Source organism: Danaus plexippus, chromosome 31, assembly GCF_018135715.1.
Source record: "Danaus plexippus chromosome 31, MEX_DaPlex, whole genome shotgun sequence".
Lineage (NCBI taxonomy): Eukaryota > Metazoa > Arthropoda > Insecta > Lepidoptera > Nymphalidae > Danaus > Danaus plexippus.
The window spans coordinates 994,931-1,017,375 of NC_083558.1; the positions used below are offsets into that span (position 1 = coordinate 994,931).

A 22,445-nucleotide genomic window follows, 5' to 3' on the forward strand; every position below is an offset into this window, starting at 1 on the left:
ACACTAAACGAAGATAATGTCCTGAAACGTACTAGAGACGTAACAGTCTAGCGCAGTACGGCATGCCACAGAAGCAATATACGTATTAAATTGTCACAGTTAATGTTAGTAACACAAGTTTAAATAACTTGTATAATTTAAATGATCTATTTTGTCGACGGAATTCGGTGTTATTATCACTGAGAATTACTCACGACGATATATTAAATTTAGCACGTGAATGCGTTCAAGTTATGGACAAAAAGTCCAGGCTTCTGGTATACTTGTCACATAAAATAACTGTTGACATACCAATTAATATTTAAACTTCGGTTAAAACTGACGAAAACACTGACTTTGAATAAAATAATAGTTAATGCAAGTATGATAAATCAATATAATATATTTTATATTGTCTCAAATATATGCGAGATTTACAACACTATCGAAAAAATTACGTATAGGATATTCAATGTTAATCATCAGGCACTATTGAAGCTCCTCTCCCTGCGATGGACCCGGCACCAGCAAGTGAATCCATAGAATGATGAGAGGTTGCGTCTCATTCCTAGTATTTACAGCGAAAACATTATAATTTGTACATAAAATTATAACAATTAAACTATTTGGTAAGAAAATACGGTTCAAGTTCAAATTCTTTTCAAGTTAAGGGTTTTATAGATCTATTAAATGATTTTCGCTTCCCTCAACCCGAAATATCCTAAGTTGGGCTTGACTTCAAAGACTTATAAGACAAGGGTACACTGTGGTTCAATTTATGACAGTCGTATTCCGTCAAAACTTTTATCTAGACACTTCCTTAGATATAACTTCATAGTGTTGTACTCTGAAGCGTGTTTATCGATACTAATATATTTCGTATTTTTACTATAAACTTAATAATATAAAACATTAACTTAAATAAATAAAAAATTGTTTATCTTTCCGTTTATCGATATAAACGTTATTTAAATATTTAGTTAACTATATCAGAACACAATCGTTATAACAGTCACGACAATAACTCCGCCATTTTGTTGCTTTATTTTAAAATAAATATAATTTTTTTTTTTATGCCACGGCTTCAATCGCACCGGAATCGTGGTGTATTATGCCAATGTCGACGTTTTTATTTGTAGGACGAATTATATCTTGAGCACTGTGCGGAGGAAACACGAAGGAGTTTGTCTAATATAATAAAGCCTTGACTTATTTATTATTATTATTTTTTAAACGACCCCAGCTTATTTTTATCAGTCCCTAGAATATAATAAACATACATATTGCTCACTCTTTCATATCGTCTCTAGTGTATGACATCGTGTCAGTTGGCCTTTGTTGTCAGCCTTCACTAATTACCGGGGCATTGAAAAACCCGTTTAATATCGACGTAGCTTCAGTTAAATGGATTAAAAAATGGTTCAACATGAATCGCTTAGTTAAATTATGGGACGGGTAAACGATTTTTTGTTATATTAATTTAATATTAAGAAAAAATGTATTTTAAACACCACAGGTTAAAACAAAAATACGGTAGATTTAAATTAACATACATATCATATCCATTTTATAATCTGTGGCTATAATAGCTTTACGATAATGTAATCTGATTATTCAAAAAAAAACTCAACTGTCAATGTCGGTATTGTAAACGACAGAAGTTTTTTTAATAAAAATATCAACAGATGATTAAAAAGGCTACAAGTTGAATAAAATGAATCTTAATTCACGATTAAAATATTCAACAAAGGCAAACTATTGCGCTCCCCAAAGATTTAGAGATCAAAGAATAAGCGAGGAAGCTTCTGGTATTTGTCGGCAATTTTATTCTTGACCGCAATTGTCTGAAACTTCGAGCCCCGGGATAAGTTTTGAGCAATGCCGTTTAAAAACTGTTATCCGTGGAATCGTGCGTCCTAATTCTCAAATAATATTCGCGTTGAATAAAATTGGTTTGAACAATGTTATAAAAGAAACTATTTACTTTTTTTTGTATTTAAATTTACAGAGATATTTCCTGATATTCTTATTAAGACAGATGTAATGTTAAATTAACTAATTTCGTGGCCTAAAAGTCATGACATTAAAATGTTTGGGACACAAAAAAGAGGGAAAGGTATTTGAAAAATGCTAACAAACAAAAACCTATTTAAACACGTAACATTCATAAAACTCGCATTTATAACACTAGAGGCGGGATCGTTTTAGATTAACGGCGGGTTCGAATAAAAAAAATACTTTCCTGTGACAATTCGCTGTCAAAATTGACATTGACGTTGACGTTGGCAGCTGTTGGACGTTTGACAAGCAGTTGTCAAAGTTATTTAACACTAGTGTTTGTGGACTGCATATAGTGAATAGTATTTTTTTTAATCTATAATATTGTTTTAATTATTGTGCAGGTGAAAATGTACACGAACAGGTTTCATAGCAGCTATCAGCAGTAGAAATCTATAACTAGAGTCATTGACTTAAGTATTTTAATTTAATTCTAATTAGCATCAAAATGGAGTTGCCATATATTATTTTTACAATGATGTATATCATTAATAGTAGGTTGTTAATATCAATGTTGCCATTATTAAAAATATATTTATAATAATATATATATAAATGCGAGCATGTAATATTATTTATTAAAGTAACAGTCCTAGCATAGAATTACGTTCGATAACGCCAAGCTTTAGCCCCACCCCCCTACCCGGGGGTGGAAAGTACTTTTCAGAGGTCAATGACCTTCAGCCAATTACCATTCAGATCAACTGATCTATTCTATGGTTTATCTGGCTTAGAAAACATTTATTATATACTCCTATTAGCTTTATTCTCCTCTAATTCTGTCTATAGATATTGTTACGAATTTTATTTGAAAATTTCATTATAATTGATATCAAAGATTTTTCTCGCGCATACATTTTTATAAATTTCACTAAGTTTCCTATAATACGCTTGTTTTATTATTTTCAAACAATAATTACGACGTTTCGGTTCCTTTACAGCATGATAACAAGCAGACGAGATGAAAATGTCTGTCTTACAATTTAATTTATATATATATATATATATATGTGGAGAATATTATTGAGGGTATATTGACAAGTTACGCCCGTGATAACGTCAGCTTTAATGATAACAGTTTTAATAAAATAAATGAGACTAAAAGAACACTGATATCTTTTAATTCAATTAAACATTTATCATAAAATAATTAATTATTGACTTAAAATAATTCCAATTAAATTATCTGATTATATATATATATACATTTTCTCAATTACAGTGTAGTAAATTATAACATCACATTAAAGGAAGTTCTGTTATAAGGACATTAATCGTAAGTCTTATTCGCAGGGCTGTAAACTAAATCTTTTTTATCGAGTTAAGCATGTACTGTCCTTACATCAGATAGTAAAAGTGCATTATTTAATTAAAAACATATTTTTTAACATCAACAAGTAAATAAAATACTACACATACAATTTTTGTTAGACAAAATCGTCAGAAAATTTCGCTTTTTTGGAAGTGCAGTCGTCCGAAGTTGTGGTATTTTTAGTGGGAAAGCTTTCAATCCGCATAACCCTGCCACTGCCATCTTTGTGCCCTATTTAGGGCACCTGGCGAGCTTCCAACAAAACATGTAGGTTACCTTTGATACCTGATGTTTACTTTGCTTAAGCATTGTTACAGCCCGCTGTTTCTGTATGATAAGTGATCTTTGAATTTTAAAGAAAAAAATTAATATCCAAGTAAGAGTATCTAAGTTTTTACTTTCCCAATTAACTTTAAACTCAATTTATGTTTATTTAAAACTATCTAGGATTAATTCAGGCGTTAAATTTGAGTGTTTTTTATATGTGTCTGAGATTGTGTTTATTTATATTATGTGACAGCGAGTTTGAAATGTGATTGGAAATAAACCGGGCTTTTCATTTTTCAAAGAAATAACAATATATATATATATTTTCTCAATTAATACAGAGAATATCTTTTAAATTTATATTATATATAAAAATATAAAAATAACTGTCCTGTATGTTTGTAATTAATGACAGCCTTTGACTTAACTATACATATATACACGGAATAAACGCGAGAGTATTTCTTTTTGTGTTCCTGTTTGTTCAGGCTTGTTGTTAAACGGATGGACTTATTTGGATCGAACTTTCATAAACAGATAGGCTATCTAACAATGGAGGACATGAGCTACATTAAAGAAGTTTAATTTATTTTTATTTATAAATAAATCGACTAGTGGTCAAAGCTATATATATAATGTGTCAACCAGCTGCTCGGTCTTTGTATATGATATAAAATTTTTATATTTACACAATATGCTAATTTTTTTCTATATTTTCACCGTCCTCATTGTATTTCGCGTAATGTCTGTTATTCAATTTCCCATTTCACAAACGGACTAGATATAAATTATCCCAAATAACGAAAATACGCTGACTTGAATATTAAGCGAAATTAAATCTTAAATTGAAACGTATTTTGAGTAAACATTTATTCTATTTGATATAAAAAAAGGTTTAGCAAAACAAAAAACAAGTGTTTATTATAATTAAAGCATAGTAATATCAAAAAATTATTGGACATGTCAAGAAAAAACGGCAAAATGCCTTACATTATATAAAGAGAGCCGCATCAAAATCGGTATATCATTTTGGTTGCAACTACGACACACACACACGAAAAAACCCACAAAAAATTATGTAATATTTCTGTCAGAATATTTACCAATCCATTCCGTAGCACTGGCTACGTAATGCGTAGCAATGCTACGTTCGTAGCGCACATTGGCGTAGCTTGAAGGAAGCCGTCAATTTTGAACATACCGTATCGAATTAAAAAATACCGGCGGTCGAAGTGAAGTCGACCTTATATGTATTGCTTTAAAGTTGTTTTTCGTGTGGAATCAATATTGTATACAAATTTGTACAGTTTAAAATGCCGATTCAAAGGCTTAATCCGTTAAAATCTATACAGGAATTATATATATATAAAGAGAGAGAGAGAGAGAGAGAGAGATTAGTATTTTCTATTTCATAATAGAAACGGTTTAGTCTGTAGCCGGAAATGAAGAATCGGCACTCCTTATACAACCCAACTTCCATTAACACAAGAACAATTCACAGAACAGAAAAATATTAATGATTTAAACTTACAAAGAGGATTTAAGTTGTATTTGTGGTCTATAAAATCATTTAAAAAAAAAAAAAAAAAAAACCTTTGTCTGTTCCCAAAATTATTAAAATAAATCTACGCAAAGAAACAAAACATTATTCCTTAGATCAATACACTAAAATATACTGAGCATCGCGCATAATTCTCAACTACAACCTATTTCCGTTCGTTAACAGGACCCGTGCTCGCAAAACTTTTATTTGTCCCAACCCTATTTGATTATAGAAAATGCCTGGCACGAAAATTCCCGCTTGATCCCAACATCTGACCCTCCATCTTGGACCCTGGCCCTTGAACGTTGAAATATGAAAATGAAAGTTTCGCTTTTACATGGCAAAGGAATTTCAAACGTATTGTCTGATGTCCGCGCATTGAGAGCATCAACGCTATTTAGAGATACCTTATGTCTCAGAATCAATTTTATATTGTATAGGTTGTAGAGGTTACTAAAATTATCTTTCCTTTGTACGTTGTACATTTAAGCATATTATAAGTCGCGGTGGACTGGAGGTTAAAGGCTCGCCTCTCGTGCATGAGGGTGCTGGTTCGAAACCTGGCAAGTACCAATGTGATCTTTTCCGAGTCATAGGTACTTTGTAAGAGTATTTAGACACCACTGACGGACGGTGAAGGAAAACATCATGAGGAAACCTGGACTTATAATCAAATTATAAGTTTAAAAAACGCCTTGAGCGAGCGTGGTGATTAATGCTCTAACCTTCTCCATGTGAGAAGAGGCCTTTGCTCAGCAGTGGGCTCGGATAGGCTGATGATGAAGCACATAATAACGAAGTGATTGCAACTTTTGCAACTGAATTACTAGAGGTTTCCCGTTAATGAGTATAACATTGATTGATTGATTGATTGATCTAAGAACTAGAGATGGTATTCAGAGTGAGCTGATCTGCTACATCACGTATTCCCAAAAAAATTTTGATCACCAAATAAATTGTTACAAAACATATGTAAGAAAAGATCTTGTAAATACACAATAGTAATGATTGTAACTCATACTATTTGTTTATGTCTAAACAAGCATCCGTTTTTTAATTTGACAAAGGAACAATCTTAATATAAAAACAAATGAGAACGAATGAAGCCTTTGATATCATAACTACACAAATTTTTTTCTCTCTATAGTACTATTGAATAACAGAAAATTATCGATTACTTTCAATGTTATAATATATTAAACTTTATATCAAATAAATAGTGTAATTTCGTTTGCTGTTTATAAAATTATTGTCAAAAACTGGCAATAAACTATCAAAAAGAGCATCTTAACTGAAAGTATCTAAACGTGAAAAGTATATAAGTATATAATCTTAGTTTATTATAGTGTTGGAGGCGTATGATTTAACCTTTGAGTTAAAGTTAGCTAACTAAAGTTAGTTAACTCATCAGAAAAGATAAACCTGTTACATCTGGAACTGGTGCTAGTCTAAATGTATGTTTTTTTTTCTCTGTCCATCACAGTAAATTAACTCCAATTGAAGGCGTAGGTATGTGACAAAAAATTTTTTTTTAAATTTTTTTATTATATAGAATATCTTAATAAGAACATAATTGAGTTATTACTTATGTTTCTATATGTCTTTTAGTCTGTACTCAAACGAATGCTTTGTTTAGACGATCCCAGCACTAGCCCACTCCCAGCGACGCTGTAGAATGTGTGCTTAGCAATACTTATCATTAAAAAAAAATGTCGCCTCGCGCTCTCTATATCCAAAGCTGTCACTTATTTAATATAAATATTGATTCATACAGAACCTCTCTTCCGTCAAGTTGGTTAACATAATGTCACTTCAGCTGATTGGCACTTTTAATTAGGCTTTCCCTAACGACCCGAAATACGACGTGATCGAACCTAGAGTGCTGAATACCGGAAGTTAGTTTCAAATTAGTTTGGAGGCTTTGTCCTAATACTGCATTTAGTATAATTGATAAAAAATATCAAGCAGTGTTATTACTATTAAATTTTTTTCTCTTTTATGTATTTTTATGCTTCGGATTTACCGATTTTGATGCGACTTTTTTAATTCGAAAGTCAGTTTCTTTGTGGTATTAACTAATGGTAAATATCGCTCGAGTGTATGATATCAGGTCTTTTTGATAATGATGTAAGGCATGCGTGGTGGGGATTGCTTCATTGTGTGCCTGACGCGCGCTAGAATAACCGTTGATTAAAAATTAACCCGTAAGCATGTTTTTTCAATTAATTATTTATATGAGTGTTAAAATTACTTTAAGTTCAGGAATAAGATCGGTGACGCAATATTTTAGTTTGTTGCTTTCCAAGTCCTAACCCCGCGACTTTCTTTAGACCCACATACGCATGTGTTAGCTTCGATAACCGTCAATCGAGAGTATCTTTGAGAAAAAAAAATCCACTCACATCTTTGAGACCATCAAGTTATTTACGAAAAATATTTTTTATATAACAACGCCATCTAGTGCACTCTCGCAAACAACCACAGAGCATTTCAACTCTAATTAAAACATAATATAATTCAACCTTCATTGAGCTCTCAGACAAAAGCATTTTCCAATAAGCAATGCTGTATGAAAAGGAATGAAGTGAATACGTCAACAGTGTGCAAGTAGCTTTATAATTATTTTCAATATGAAAGACTGACCCAATTGCTGAGATTTATTGCCATCGTGTTACGAGAGCCCGCAATACGCTGCGACAGCGATTGTATTTATCAGACGTACAATTATGCATATGCTGGGATTTTTTTGATACAGCACAGCTGTTTGTTTGTTCTGGCATAAATTCTTCTGCAATTTTAATATCCGAGATAAATCTGGGAAGATTGATTGCATCCGAATTGTCTTAGACTTTTTTTTTGTATCCCTTTTCTATTTTGCGACGATACCTCCAGTCAGTGAAAGGTGTTCATTGTGAAAACCACGAGACGTATTTTTATTTTTCATTATCAATACCAATTGACAAATAAGAGGATGCGTTCAGAAACATCGAGATATTTTTTCTTTGTTATGATTTTTTATATTATGTTTATAGTGTTATGAATATTATTAATAATTTAGATTTAATGCGCAGTTTAGATCTTCTTACGTACAGACATCTTAAGACAGAATTTCGGTTAAATATGGTATTTGTAATATAAGTCGTATAATATTTTTTTATCAGATACATATCTAAGCCAAAAAAATTTCACTCTGATAGCATGTTGGACGTTCCGTATATTTGTATATTTCAATTAAATGAAAAGATTTGACAGAACAATTCGTTTATCAAATTTGGTTAATAGTAATACGAGTACATTTTCTTCATATAAAATGATTATATGACTATAAATGAGCCGTCAATCAGTAAGTGGCTTGTCTTATATATATATATATAGAAATTCTTATTTATAATGAAAGACTTTGACAGGATATGATATTGAAATAAGACATTTGATGTACGCGTGTGTCAGTGATGGTTTAGATTCACTCGTCACCCCGACAGATGGCGCTGTCTGTATGTAGGCTTTAAATTAAAAAGCCTGCGACGCAGGTTACAGTATAGATCGTTTTAATACACTTAATACACCCCTCTGAGCGCAACTCAGATGTTCAGGCGGGCGTCGTCGTGGGCATAAACTAGTATTATATAATTTATATGAATTAATTATTAATAATTCTGAATTGTTATTTGTTATTTTCTTTCAGAAACGTAAATATTTCCAACTTCTTCGCTGATGAAAATTTGTAGGGAATATACTTAATATCGTTTTTTTTGTTATTTTTTTTTTATATATTTGATAATAAGAAACACTGCTATTAGAAAAACTTGCTTCCAATTTAACGTATATATATATAACATAATATATAACGTATATATATATATATATATATATATAAACTAAGTTGAAGTAAATTTTAATGCAGATATTTCTTCCAATACAAACCAAAAATAAAACAATGAGAAATCGCATGCTTTTCAACATTTTCTTTCAGTCCATTCAAGAAAAAAAATACAATAATGACATATTTAATAATTTAAGTAAATCTTTTTTAAGCACATCTCGTCCGCCCGTGATCACGGTTGCTGAAAAGTAACCGAAACGTCGGGATTATGTAGTTTTATAATAATAAAATCCGCGTAGTAAATCCTAAATATATTAGTTTCATTTAAATGAAAAAAACTCGCGAAAGTCTCAGATCTCATAACATATATATTTCATTTTATGTTTTTTATTATCAAAATATTTTATCTCCTCGATAGTTTTTAATGTATGAAAAATTAGATTTCCCGTTACTTCTATCGCGCGGGCTTATTTAGTAACATAGCTAGGACTATCTACACGCGACTTCGTTCACAATAAAACAGGTATGCCTTTACCCCGTGTTACCTGAATGTAGGGATGACGAAGCCTATGTCTTATCCTAATGTCTAACCTACATTACTGCAGAGCACCATTAAATTTCGTTTAGATTTTTTTATTATCTCAAATTGTTACAATACCTTAGCATATATTCCTAGGTTTTATCACAATGTGTTTAAGCAAACTCAACACTTACAGTTTAACGTAATCTCATAAATAATTCAACGTACACAATCGTATCGTTTCCCAACTAACTCGACTTTAAGGCCAAGATTGGCTTGAAGTTATTTAAACTTTTCCCATGGACGTCCTATAAGTTTGAAATCTATTGAGATTTGTATATAAATATTCAAAATCTATTCAGATTTTTATGAGCAATAAATAGATCTAACCAACATATTGTATGCAAGTTATTGGTGACAGTAAAATTAAATTTAAATACAAAGAAATTTTCATCTTTCGAGAATATAAAATTTTATTATCGATAAAGGGGGATATTTTTTATAGTGATTATTCAATATATCTGTCAGCGTCAATTGTAAGGAAAATAGTTTTACCTTTGACTCGTCTGTACCAAAATGGGTCATGACCTAAATAGGTTAGGACAAAGAGACGAGAATTAAAGATGCTGTAATGTATCTTTTTGTTACAACAAATGTTACGTGGGACATCATCGGAATAGAAGAGAATTAACTCTGACGAGATAAAAAAATTATGTTTTATCCTATCTTTATTAGGAAGGACCGAAAATTTACATGATTGTTATAAAAAATATATTTTTTATTAATATTAATAAATTTACAACTGGTTTAGTTAAATGAGGTTATGTTTTCTGCTGTGCCAACACCGAATTGTGTATAAGGCTTCTATTCTTAAAATTAGAAACATTTTTTTAATTACACACACACATATGTACTTGTACATAATAATAGAAAGTAATAATTCAATGGACTGTCTCATTTTTTTATTGAAATGACTCAAAAATAATACTAAGACATTTTTTTAACAAGACGACATAGTTTTTAGCTAAAACTATCTTAAAGACCGTAGACTAATATTTGTTATTATTTATCATATATATGTCGAGTACTAAACATTCTCAAGTATAAAGCCTTCGGGTGATATAAAGGCTCGTATGCGATAAAACGTGCTAAATAAATTATAGTAATATTAAAAGAAACATCAGTTCAGTTAGATTATTAACTTGAGCAGAATTGTGATGTACTGGATGGCGTACAAAGAAACTTACGCTCGTGATGAGTATTTCAAAATAGTGGATATTTATTGAAACAATGACAAGGTGATGTACAACTAAATAATTTAAATATTTTAGCAATTTAAATACATTAGTTGTAACCAATTTTCTTGTTAGTTCATGTCGATAGAACGTCTGAAACGATTTTGATGTAATTATCTCAACTACAATCAATACATACTCGAGTCTCCCGCAAACCGAAATGCAATTTTGCAATACGGTACATGAATTAAATTGCAATGAAATTTAATTGCAATCAAATTCAATCATATTATATATATACACTAAACAAAGACAACATTATATTGCATTGTTAACCCGGGACAAAGAAGCGACTGAAATTGCGTTTTATGTTTAAAGCGGATCAAAATATATATCAAATAATTAATAAAATTAAATTATTCAAAAGTAACATATACATTTATATATACATATATAAATATATATATATATATATATATGTATGTATAGAGTAATATAGAGTAACAGTAAAAATAAAGATGGCTGCAACCATTACCTCTTTCCATTGCGCAGTTCTGTCAGTGCATTAAAATTAAGAATTTTTGTTATATACGGACACCGCTGCTATATTTTATATATATATATATTATATTACACAAGACCACAGCCCGTTTATTGTATTATACTTTTTAAATTTCTTTGTTTCTTTGTGTTTTTTATTAATATATTCGCAACACACCGTCTTCATTGAGCGAACGCGGACAACTGAAGCCTCTGCAGGAAGGCTATATGCATTGATTAGGCGTAGCTGTGTGGATCTGGTCGTCTCTTTCTGTCACCCTGCCTCTCTTTCTCTTTCACACAACCAGCTAAAGCTACACGGACGAATTTTGGCATCACAATATTACTAGGTTTCTCAAAATGTTATCATTTTTTTTATAGATATTTAAATAAATATATGTGTGTGTGTGTGTGTGTGTGTGTGTGTAAGTTTGTGTGTGTGTTGCTATTTTCCACCGACTCCCAAATAAACGGGTTTACATATAAGACTGGATATTTATTTAATGTTAGGTTAAAATTTTCGACAAATATAAATTGATTTTGGGAATTCTTTGTTTGCTTTATCAAAATCGGTCCAGCTTTGTTTGGGAGAAGCAACAGAACCAAAAAATACACATATGTATATAGTTATATTTTTTTGATTCTAAATACAAGAATAAGATAGTATATATATCAATATTATGTTTGTCTGTGTCGCAAAAAAAAATTTCATTTGTGCCAAGATTTCTGCTAGAATAGTAAAAAATATCATTTTATGTACTTATATTATTAAGAGAGGACTAGAAATAAATATATAAAGATAAAACAAATATTTATTTTAACCTGAAATAGTTATGATTACTCTAAGTTTGTATATTAAAAAAAACTAAACCGGTTTTAGTGTAACTCATGTTCAGTCATAGATTTTAGGTATATGAAGAAGTATATGTATATGATTAATAAATTAATAAATACAAGTATAATGAAAACGAGACGGTTATTAACAAAAAAAAATTAAAATAGAAGGAAAAATATATATATGGTTATTATAAAAGTAGTACACATACGTAGAAATAAAAAAAAACAGTCTGATAATTCTCTCTTGACATCTATCAAAAGTTTGAGAAACTGTGACACGGTCATAGAATATTTTAATGGGAGCGGATGTAGGCTGGATCGATTGTGATGCGATTCTGCCAATTATAAATGAGACCATCAGATGTTTGGTGATAACAGGGAGCTAATGAAGGATTATATATATAAATATAAATTTATATGAAAAATATAGAATTTATTGACTGAAAAAATGAACCAAAATTCGCTATAAATCATAAATAATTTCATATTTAAGTAAAATGACGTCTACGAGCTCTACGATGCTACGTAGAACTACGAACAGCTACGACGTGCTACGCTGAAATATTTCAATTTTGATACAATGTCTTCGTTTTTTTAATACCAAAAAAAGGTTTTTTAATTAATAGAGCTATAAAAATTGTTAAATTTTTAAGGCTTTCGCTATTTAATGCGGTATCTGATTAACATAAGGAAATATAAAAAAAATATATTTAGTAGATTTAAATTATTAATAGAATTTACTCACAATTTTTTTTTTATTAAATAATAAGTTATAAATACTAAATATATAACAAAAGCAAAAATAATAAATTTATATGTTTGACGAGAAAAATATCTTTTTAGTCGCTGCCAGTGTATCTTCATCTGATTTTTCCAATGTTAAAAGAAAATTAATTTATCTTTTAAATAGGAGCGATAATGAATAAACAGAATATATATAATGTATTGCTCCTACTATCAGTGTACAACAACTAGTTTGAATCGAACTAAATACTGAGCGTTTACAGTTTTTGGTTAATCGTAAACTTTGCGTCGCGAGTTTGTAACATGAATTATCACTCTCAACACAGAACTCGTACTAAAAGTAATTAACTTAAAATTTATGTTCTAAATATTTTTCGCCAATATTCGGAAGCGGTTTTTGTTGGGAGGTCAATAAATCTTACGATATAACTGAAAAAAAATCGTGTTTGTTCTTGATTATCTCGACTGGCTCCGTGATTTATCTGTGCTCTGTACAGGAAAAATGCACAGAAAGGCTTCTAATATCAAACGCATTTCTCCCACGGCTTCACAACAACAGCTTTCCAAAACCGTCCCATTTAAAACAAGATTTCCTTGCATGTGATTACAATATAAAAATTCTGCAATGGAATTAAATAAACAGCCAATATTTCCCCAAAAAAACTCCGTCAGTTTTGTCCCGATACATGTTATTCCGTCTCAACTGCTGGGATGGAAGGTAAACAACAGAAACTATCAATAATTCATATAAATTTCTTTGTCGCAACAGAAATCTATCATAAATAATGTCGGGCCGTTCAGTATTCATGTACACACGGACGCAGCGCTTGGAATACAAATAGTACGAGCTGACGGGAAATATGGACGGTTTTTTTTCGTCCCTATCTGTTGCGTTTCAGGGCCAGATGGGATCGTACAAATAATACAGCATTGCATGGCTTCTGGATCAGGAATCCGTCTCTGTTGGATCAGGAGCATTACTCGCATCATAATTGGCCTCGCTAATATATTAACTTAATGTATTTTTTATATCATAAATGACATATAAATAAACTTTAAGCAAAAATTTTTTTTTTTAATTTAAATTATGACAAAGATCCTGGTGTTTCTGTCGATGTTTTCGTGATGGGAAGTGTCCGTGAACAACTGTAGTTTTGCAGAAGTTGTCTTTATAGTGACATAGGAGTATGGGATCGTGCTGAGGGAGTAGAGCATCTGGTGAGGACGATGCTGTCGGAGACAGAGTAGACCAGGTTTAATGTATCAGAAACACATGCAACTATTAAGAGAAATTATCGCTATAGTAAAATATTATTGTATTCTAAACATCTTACGTGGTCAGTTGCAAGATGAAAATTAATGATTTAATCAAGTACCTTCAGTACCTTAGAAAATGAAGGAAAATTTTCATTGAAAATTCTTTTGAGATTTCAAAGAATTATGATAGTTTTTTTTTTGTATAGTTTCGATTAATTTCTACTTTATTGAATATTTATTTTTATTGTGTTATTATGTACGAAATTTTGTTATATTTATATAAACCTGGGTCAAGTCCCAGGCGCTGTTCATGCTCCTCTCCCTGCATGGACCTGGCGTCCGCGCGGTGAATCCATGGAATGATGAGAGGTTTCGTCTCATATTAAAAAAAATGTATTATTGAAAATTTTGTAATAATTTTCAATAGTTTCAAATATATATATATGTATTCGTACATCAATTCCAGTTAACCGATTTATATATGTCACGTCGTGCTCAAGTAGTTAAAAGTATTAAAAACCGCGTAGTAAATCCGAAAACATTAGTTATATTTAATTATTTGTTTTAGCTTATTTCTTTTTACTCGGAACGTCGCTTTGTAACGAAGTTTTAAGGGAAGCTCACGGAAACATCTGCGCCTCCTAAAAGGTTAAAAGGAAGTTATGATGAGGTGAGGATGTGAGCGTCACGACACTGAAAATATAAGCACGTATTAACAGGTTATATTTTGGCTGGATACTAAAGCTGGTGGCCAATTAAGTGATTTAAAAAAATTATGATCAATCAGTGTAAGCGGTAGTGTTTGCCTTCATGGCGTCATTGTATTCATTGATATCTTTTCTTTTTAGCTGAATTATTAAATGAATAAAACTCGCGAGAATCTTAGATCTCATTACCATAATACTTAATTGGAAACGAATCAACAAAATGTTTGTTCAAAATTTACATTAAATAAAAATCACAGAAACATTAATATCACTATATTCTGATACAAAGAACTCATCGTGATTACACTCAAAGCAATGAAAAAAAGCTCAGTTTATTTGTCATATTTATTTACGGAAATTGCATCAAAATTAAGGCTTTGATTAATTGATTCGAGTGTTTGATAATTATTTTATTTGTCTGTTACTTATTCTTAATTTATATATATATAGTGATTAACATCTAAAACATACCCTAAATTTATACCACAAAGTAACATTTAAAACTGTTGTTATCATAATATTTTTTTACGAGTACCTTCTATGGCGCTCGCTTCTGAGAAGGAAAGTCGCGCAGACTGATAATGACTGTTATAGTCGGATTTCAAATACATCCACATATATATATATATGTATGTATATATATACGTACGTAAAATGTGCAGGATATAGCGCCCTATTAACGCACAGAATGATTCGTTTATAAAAGCAAAATAAGATTGCATTTGTACCAAAAACTTTTAACTTTAACTCCCCAATTAATTATTATTATTGATTTTCTGATTAAACTTTTTTTAACCAAATAGATTACTATTGTCCGACGAACATTACAAGGTCTTTTCATTAACTGATCGCCTAAGGGTAATATGACGCCATTTTAAATACAAAATGGCCGACAGCCCGAAATGGCTGACAAGTAATCCGTGATATATATACCTACACTTTATATTACGTAAATAAAATAGGTCGAATCAAATAACATTTTTTGTAAAAGTGAATATGAAAAATACGTTTATAATTGAGAAATACGTAAACGATACAATATTTCGTATCCAAAAAAAACAATCGAGAACGTAGCCTTTGATCCTCTTTTTTTTAGTAATTTTTTTTAGATCCCTGTTCATTTACTTACGTTAAACGCTATTTGAATGTCCGTGGCAGGTATCCGCGAGTCGTAATTAAATTAAAACTGGAACCAGCTAGAGTTACACGGACATTATTCTATTTATATTTAAAGATTTTGATTGAATATAAAAAATTAATCTTAGCGGATCATTTCAGTTTAAATCTCTACGTTAATTTTCATTAATTATAAATGATTATTGTATTAAATAGACCCTAATTAATGGCTAAAATAACAGGCAATTAGAACAAGATCACTCACGTTTTTATATAATAAATAAATAAATATGATATTCATGTGGAAATAACACAAAAAATGATTAAATTATTAAAATTAAATACGGAATTTTTAACTATATTATACAATAAAACCTTGTCTGTTTTGAGAGGAATATATTAAGTGTTTGTGGACAGATTAAGGCTTTGAAGTGTTTAGGTATAAGGCTTTGTAATTAGACTCAAAATTCTTTGTTATCAGGAAGAAAAACTTGTGGTAATGATTCTAAACGTGTAACATGAAAATCAACGTTATAACTTTACCTAGATAATTATTATGAATAATAAAAAAAATTAAATAACCATATTTTTTTATATTTTAGATTTCACGTAACTGATTACATTGAGATAAAAAAATCAAAGACGAAGTCGAGAGTAACAGTAAGTCATTCACATACAAATGTATCAATAGTGAATTACATCAAAATGGGTACAGCAAAATCTTGTAAGCAGCTGTGAAAGTACTTTGTTTCATATTATGAACTAAGTAAGGGTGTGATAGAAGCAATATTTCATTTAATTTCGTGTGTAACAAAGAGGTTATATGCAATAGTGAAGAATTGTATATATATTGACAGAGAGAGAGAGAGAGAGGGAGTGAGAGTGAGAGGTAGATGTTAAAAAACCGATCTGAATTGGTTTTTATATTATACCTTTAAGTACTATTCCCATAGCACATATTTATCTCGTTTTCTTTAACTCTAGTCCTCGCTCCAAAAAACAATTTAGAAGCAAAAAATGTAGTCTCGTAAAACATATTTATGTGATTATTTTTTGTTTTTATCAAATATTTAAGCTTTTAAGAAATGGACGTTTCCTGACCAAAATAAAAGATATTTTTGCTCCGCAATGATAACATTTTTTTTCATTATAATAGTAAATAAAATATTTTAATTTAAATACAGTAATAGGAAGACGTTAAGTAATGATTTGTAGATAAAATTTCAAAATTATTTTGAAAAAATATTTTTTATATTTAACGCCATCTGTTGACAGTTTTGCATACAAACATTTAACTGTCGTTCAAACTTGCGTGATGCGGTTTATAGTTATGTTATTGTTAAATACAAAACATATAATTTAAACAAGTTTCTTTGATGTTCTTACAATTAAATCCATATAAGCGGTAGTCGATCAGAACCAAAACTTCCGATAGATGGCGTTTAATATAAAAAAATATTTTTCCATTATTAGATATTGTACATATGCATACATTAAGTTTGTAGACTAACTACCGTACCTTAATATTTTAGTATCTTAATCATTTTAAACGCTCATCATAAATTCTTATTATGATATTTGCCATTTTTTGAACATCCTTCGTTACTCGTTAAGCCGATAGACCTCAAAATTTAATTATCTCAGTGTTGAATTGTCCGTTTCCATAATTAATATTGAGTAAGTCATGCATAATGCCGTCCAACCAAACTTTAGCCTTTAGCAATTCATTTGGGAAATCAAGGATTATTTGCAAACATTACAAGCTCACGTATGCTTATGCCCTTATTTTGGTCCAAGGTAATAAGACTGGCGAATTTAAAAATATATATAATTAAATTGTTACCATTTTATTTTATGCTATGGCAACATTCGCACTGGGATCGTTGGATATTATGTAAATGTCGACGTTTTTATTTGTCGGAAGAATTATAACCTTGGGTATTTAGTAAAGAAAATACGAAGTTCGTCGAATGGAATTAAGGCGTTTACTTTTTTAAAGAAGACTATAGTTATATTTCTAGCAGCACCTAGATTATTTTTATATATAAAGAAATAACCCGCTTCACTGTCAAGTCGAGATGAATTACAAACAAATAAAAGTCACCTTTTGCTATGGTGTTTTAAGTAAAAATTTTATGTTATAGCTGAAATTATTTGCATCGATTCCTCGGGTGTTCATTACGGTCATTGTGTAACAGAAATCGCAAGAGGTAAGTATAACCTGGTGTAACCAATAGCTTCCAACTACCCCTGCTTACATGCCTACTCATGTCAGTACCTCTCAGTGTATCTTTATTGATCAGTGAGGCAATTATAATCCTATTGTCTGCTACACAATCAATAACTGGTGGTTAAAAGCAGTATTAAATTAAAATTTCTTAAACCGAATAAAGCCTTGAATCATCCGGATGTAATGACAAAATAAATCCACAACCATAAAAAATTACACCCTTTTCAAATATGTTTGATAACTAGCGCCATCTATGGAGGTAATACCTAAGTTTAAACCCAGCAGATTGATTGATACCACTTGCAACTAGCGCCATCTATTGAAGTAAACCGTAAGTTCAAACCTAAAACCGCTCCCTCTTTCGACTTGGCCCACATCATTGTGTTTTATTCATGAGGCGACTTGGTTCCGTCTTGTGGCGAGATCAACAAGTGGCTGTTAGCTTTGTTATTTTATTTAATAAATAAACGATTTGATTCCTCGCTAATTACACTAAAGGTGTGATCAGCTATGAGGTATAATATGATTTTTTACACACAACACTGTGAGGTGCCAAAGTTACTTAATGTTTTAGCCGTGTGTTTTGATTACGAAATTATCATATTTTATACACTGACGCGTTATGTGGTTGCGAGAAAAATTTCATTTGAAATTAACACAGGAGAAATTTTATATATATATAAGTAATTCATCTAACATTTGCTTAACCGATTTTGATAGAGGAGGTTGTGTTTTCCACAACAATTATGTGATATACACACATAATCTGTTAGTATATATATACATATATAAATTTAACAAATGATTAGTAATTTTTCTTAGAGGGTCATGTTTATTGAGAAGCAGCTGATGAGAAAATAACTTAAATCGTTTGTCTGAATAACTTTTTGACGATTGGAATTAAAATTTTTATGCAATAGTTTTGGTTATTATATAACATGGAATTACTTTAAAGATATTATTTTTTTCAACATTTTTAAAAGATACATGTATATTTTTGTTCGTCTCCGTATATCACCCACCTAATAACCCTCCTTGATGAATTTAATACACTGCTGATAGTATTATTTAAATAGCACCAAAAGTTTCTGATGTCAGATGGAACAAACGAACAATCATCCAAAATTATCAAAATATTATCAAAATCGATCTAGTTTCATCACAAACACGAACTAAATAGGACAAATGAAAATTATAACTAGGAGTTGAGTTGTGGTTAACAAAAAATGATTGTGATACAACGATTTGAGCAAGCTGAAATGTGTTGAGTGAGACTAGTGATGTACCTCGTGTGGAATGGCATCGATAAAAATCGTTTATAATAAATGGAAACATTTTGTTGCTTTGATTGGACAAAATTTAATATATACATGTGACTTCCGGTTTAATTTCACGTAAAAGGAATTATCTCAATTGTTATAGATGTTTGTTTTTGGACCAAAAAATCCCAAACACAGTCGTGATGTAAGCCTTCCGTCTGTCCTGGGTGTAAGTCAACTGAGCTGAATATTCAAGGAGACAACCTCAAAGAACTGTCATTTAATTTAATTTTTTTTAAATATATATATATATGATCTTTGCCTTATAGTCATACTATGTCAAACACAAAAAAAAAATGTCACGAATTTAAACCACTGATATATATATATATATATAAACGTATAGGATTAGAATATTGATATTTTTTATTATAGATTTACATACGTAATAACTTTATTTTTATTAATAATTTAAATTAATTTAACTATAATCTGCCATTTCTACCTCTAAAATTATATTATTTCTACTACTATAAAAAACCAATTACCAAACTTTGAATAGGATTTTCTATCTAATTTTATTTCCATCGATATCGATATTTCATTTTAATGGACAACACTCGATAATTTGAGCTCCCCGTCAACTATCTCCTTAGGTACATCACTTTGTCTGCTATCACCGACATGCAAATTTCAACTCTGTTACTATAACATAAAGTCGAGAATCCATCTCGGATAAATGCCTAAGTTAATGAATTACAGTCAAATTAATAATACATACGAATCTCGCTTTTATTACTTTGTAATACAGTCGATTATCCCTTGAAAGTTTCGTAGACAACAATCATTGGGTACACTGTATTCACCCCGTGTTCCCTATTAATAGTACACGTAGCCTTCAATACAAAGGCCTTTGTAACTCTCGATTTTAACATATCCGACCTATTTTATATAATATTCGATATAATTATGAAACGCAAGTAAAATATTATAGCCGTTTTTTATTGTGTTTTTTAAATAACAATACAAACCCCGCCAGCGCGAGGGTAGTCCGCAGTGGAGGCTTACCCGCGTGAGTCACCAGTATTTACTTTCAACGGATTTGCTAACTATCCGGTTAGGGCTGATGAAAACCGGGTTAAAAATAACCCGACGTAACCCGATGATATCCTATGACTTGTCATTTAAGAGCCCAGGCTGTGCAACTCGACCCACTTCCAGGGATGTTGCACTAACTACAAGGACTGTGTTTGTGCCCAATAAAGTTACCAACAGTTTTAGGGTTCCGCGGGATAAATTTTATTGGACGAATTATATTTTAATTTACTCCCCGCCTTCGGCTTCCCTCGTTTTCCTTGTTCTGTCTCCCGTGGGAATCCCTTTTCATATGCGCTATCCTTGACAATATTGGCAAGGATATCAATTGATTTTTCTTCCAAAAAATTTACCTATATGAATCGTTTTAAAGTGTACAGAATAAAAAATAAATAACTTATTTTCTATATTTATATTTATATATATATATTATAGTGGTAAAGATTGTAAAATAATCTCGAGCGTTCAGAGCACACAAGACATTCCCTTAAGGGTGCTTGGCGTGGGGTAACATGTTGAAGGTTCAATAAAAACTATGTTAATGAAAACTATAAAGAAATAGGGAAATCAGCCGAAATATATTGGTGCAAGTGATAAGGAAATAAAACCAGCCACCCGCCCCGGCTTCGCGCGGTTTCATAAAAAAAAAATTACTTAACCTATGTTACGTGATCTTATTCGAGTAAGTACTTTTTGAGTTAACATACAAAAATTTCATGCTATATCTTAGTTAAACATATTTTTAAGTTTAAACGAAGAAAAACTGTATTTTATATATTAATAATAGTTTCTTAATAAAAAAGGTTAGTATATTTCTTTGTTAACAACATTAATGGCTAGGGATAGGGCAACACATGGCTCTTGCGAAGAGTATTGTACTTAAGTCCACACCCGCAACTTCAATGCTTTGTTAATAAGAATATTTTCTTATAAAAATAATCTTGATACTTAGTAGTTAAAATCTTTAAAGAGAGAAAACACAGCCATCAGTCGTGTGATATTTATTGTTAAAGAAACGATGGGCAAGCGACTGAGCGAGCGATCTCACATCTCACGGATTCAATTTTGACAATTATCAAACTTATATTATGATGACTTTCAAATGATTCGACCGATTTAAATGATTCAAAAACTATTTTACAGACACAGATAAGGCTTGTACATGAAGTATATTATTTGATACGACTTAATACTGTTGTTGTGTAAATAGCTTTAGTATTTGATGTGCGCGAACAGAGAGTAACAGACGTGGCGACAAATTATGATTTTTGCATATATTATGAGAAATACTACATTGTCTTACCTTTCGATTGATCTTTTCTATAAAGTAACCGAAATGACGTAAAATATTTTAAATAACACATTAAACAGGAGTAACGTAACAAAAAATGAGCTTCATTAAATTACGCGTTCACAAAAAACGTCGTCGTACCTCCACTAATATTAATGTTTACCAAATTTATCCCGTCTCGTTGGACCTACCTTTCGCTGTCGATGTGCATTTGCCGCACGGGTTTGCCTGAAACAGAGTTAGGATTACACTTAATTATAGTAAATTAAACATAACAGACCACTTCTGCGGTTACGATAGTATCAAAACTATTTGATCATAAGTGTTGACAAAGTTATATATTTAGAAAAATAGCAATAAAACAACAAATACATAGAGAGAAAAAAAATATTATTTGATAAAAGTAAGGAGTGATATTTTTATATCTCAGACATATTATCATCATCGGCCTATCGGAGCCCACTGCTGAGTAAGGCCTCTTCTCATGGATCGGTTAGAGCATTAATCACCACGCTCGCTCAAGACGGGTTGGCGGTTTCAAACTTATAATTTGATTATAAGTTCAGGTTATCTGTTTCATTTTATACTACATGATTGGACTTAAATAATTTGTAATCGTTTTCTGTTAATAT

General features: G+C 30.7%; 1 protein-coding gene across 1 annotated transcript in view; it reads right to left on the bottom strand.

Annotated features, from left to right (window-relative positions):
• LOC116778358 (cytotoxic granule associated RNA binding protein TIA1) overlaps window positions 1-22,036 on the bottom strand; it is a 78,939-nt gene extending 56,903 nt beyond the window's left edge. Inside the window, exon 1 of the mRNA XM_061525873.1 lies at window positions 22,005-22,036. The gene's annotated coding sequence lies outside the window, so the exon portion shown is untranslated. The remainder of the gene's footprint in view (window positions 1-22,004) is intronic.
• Window positions 22,037-22,445: the final 409 nt, after the last annotated feature.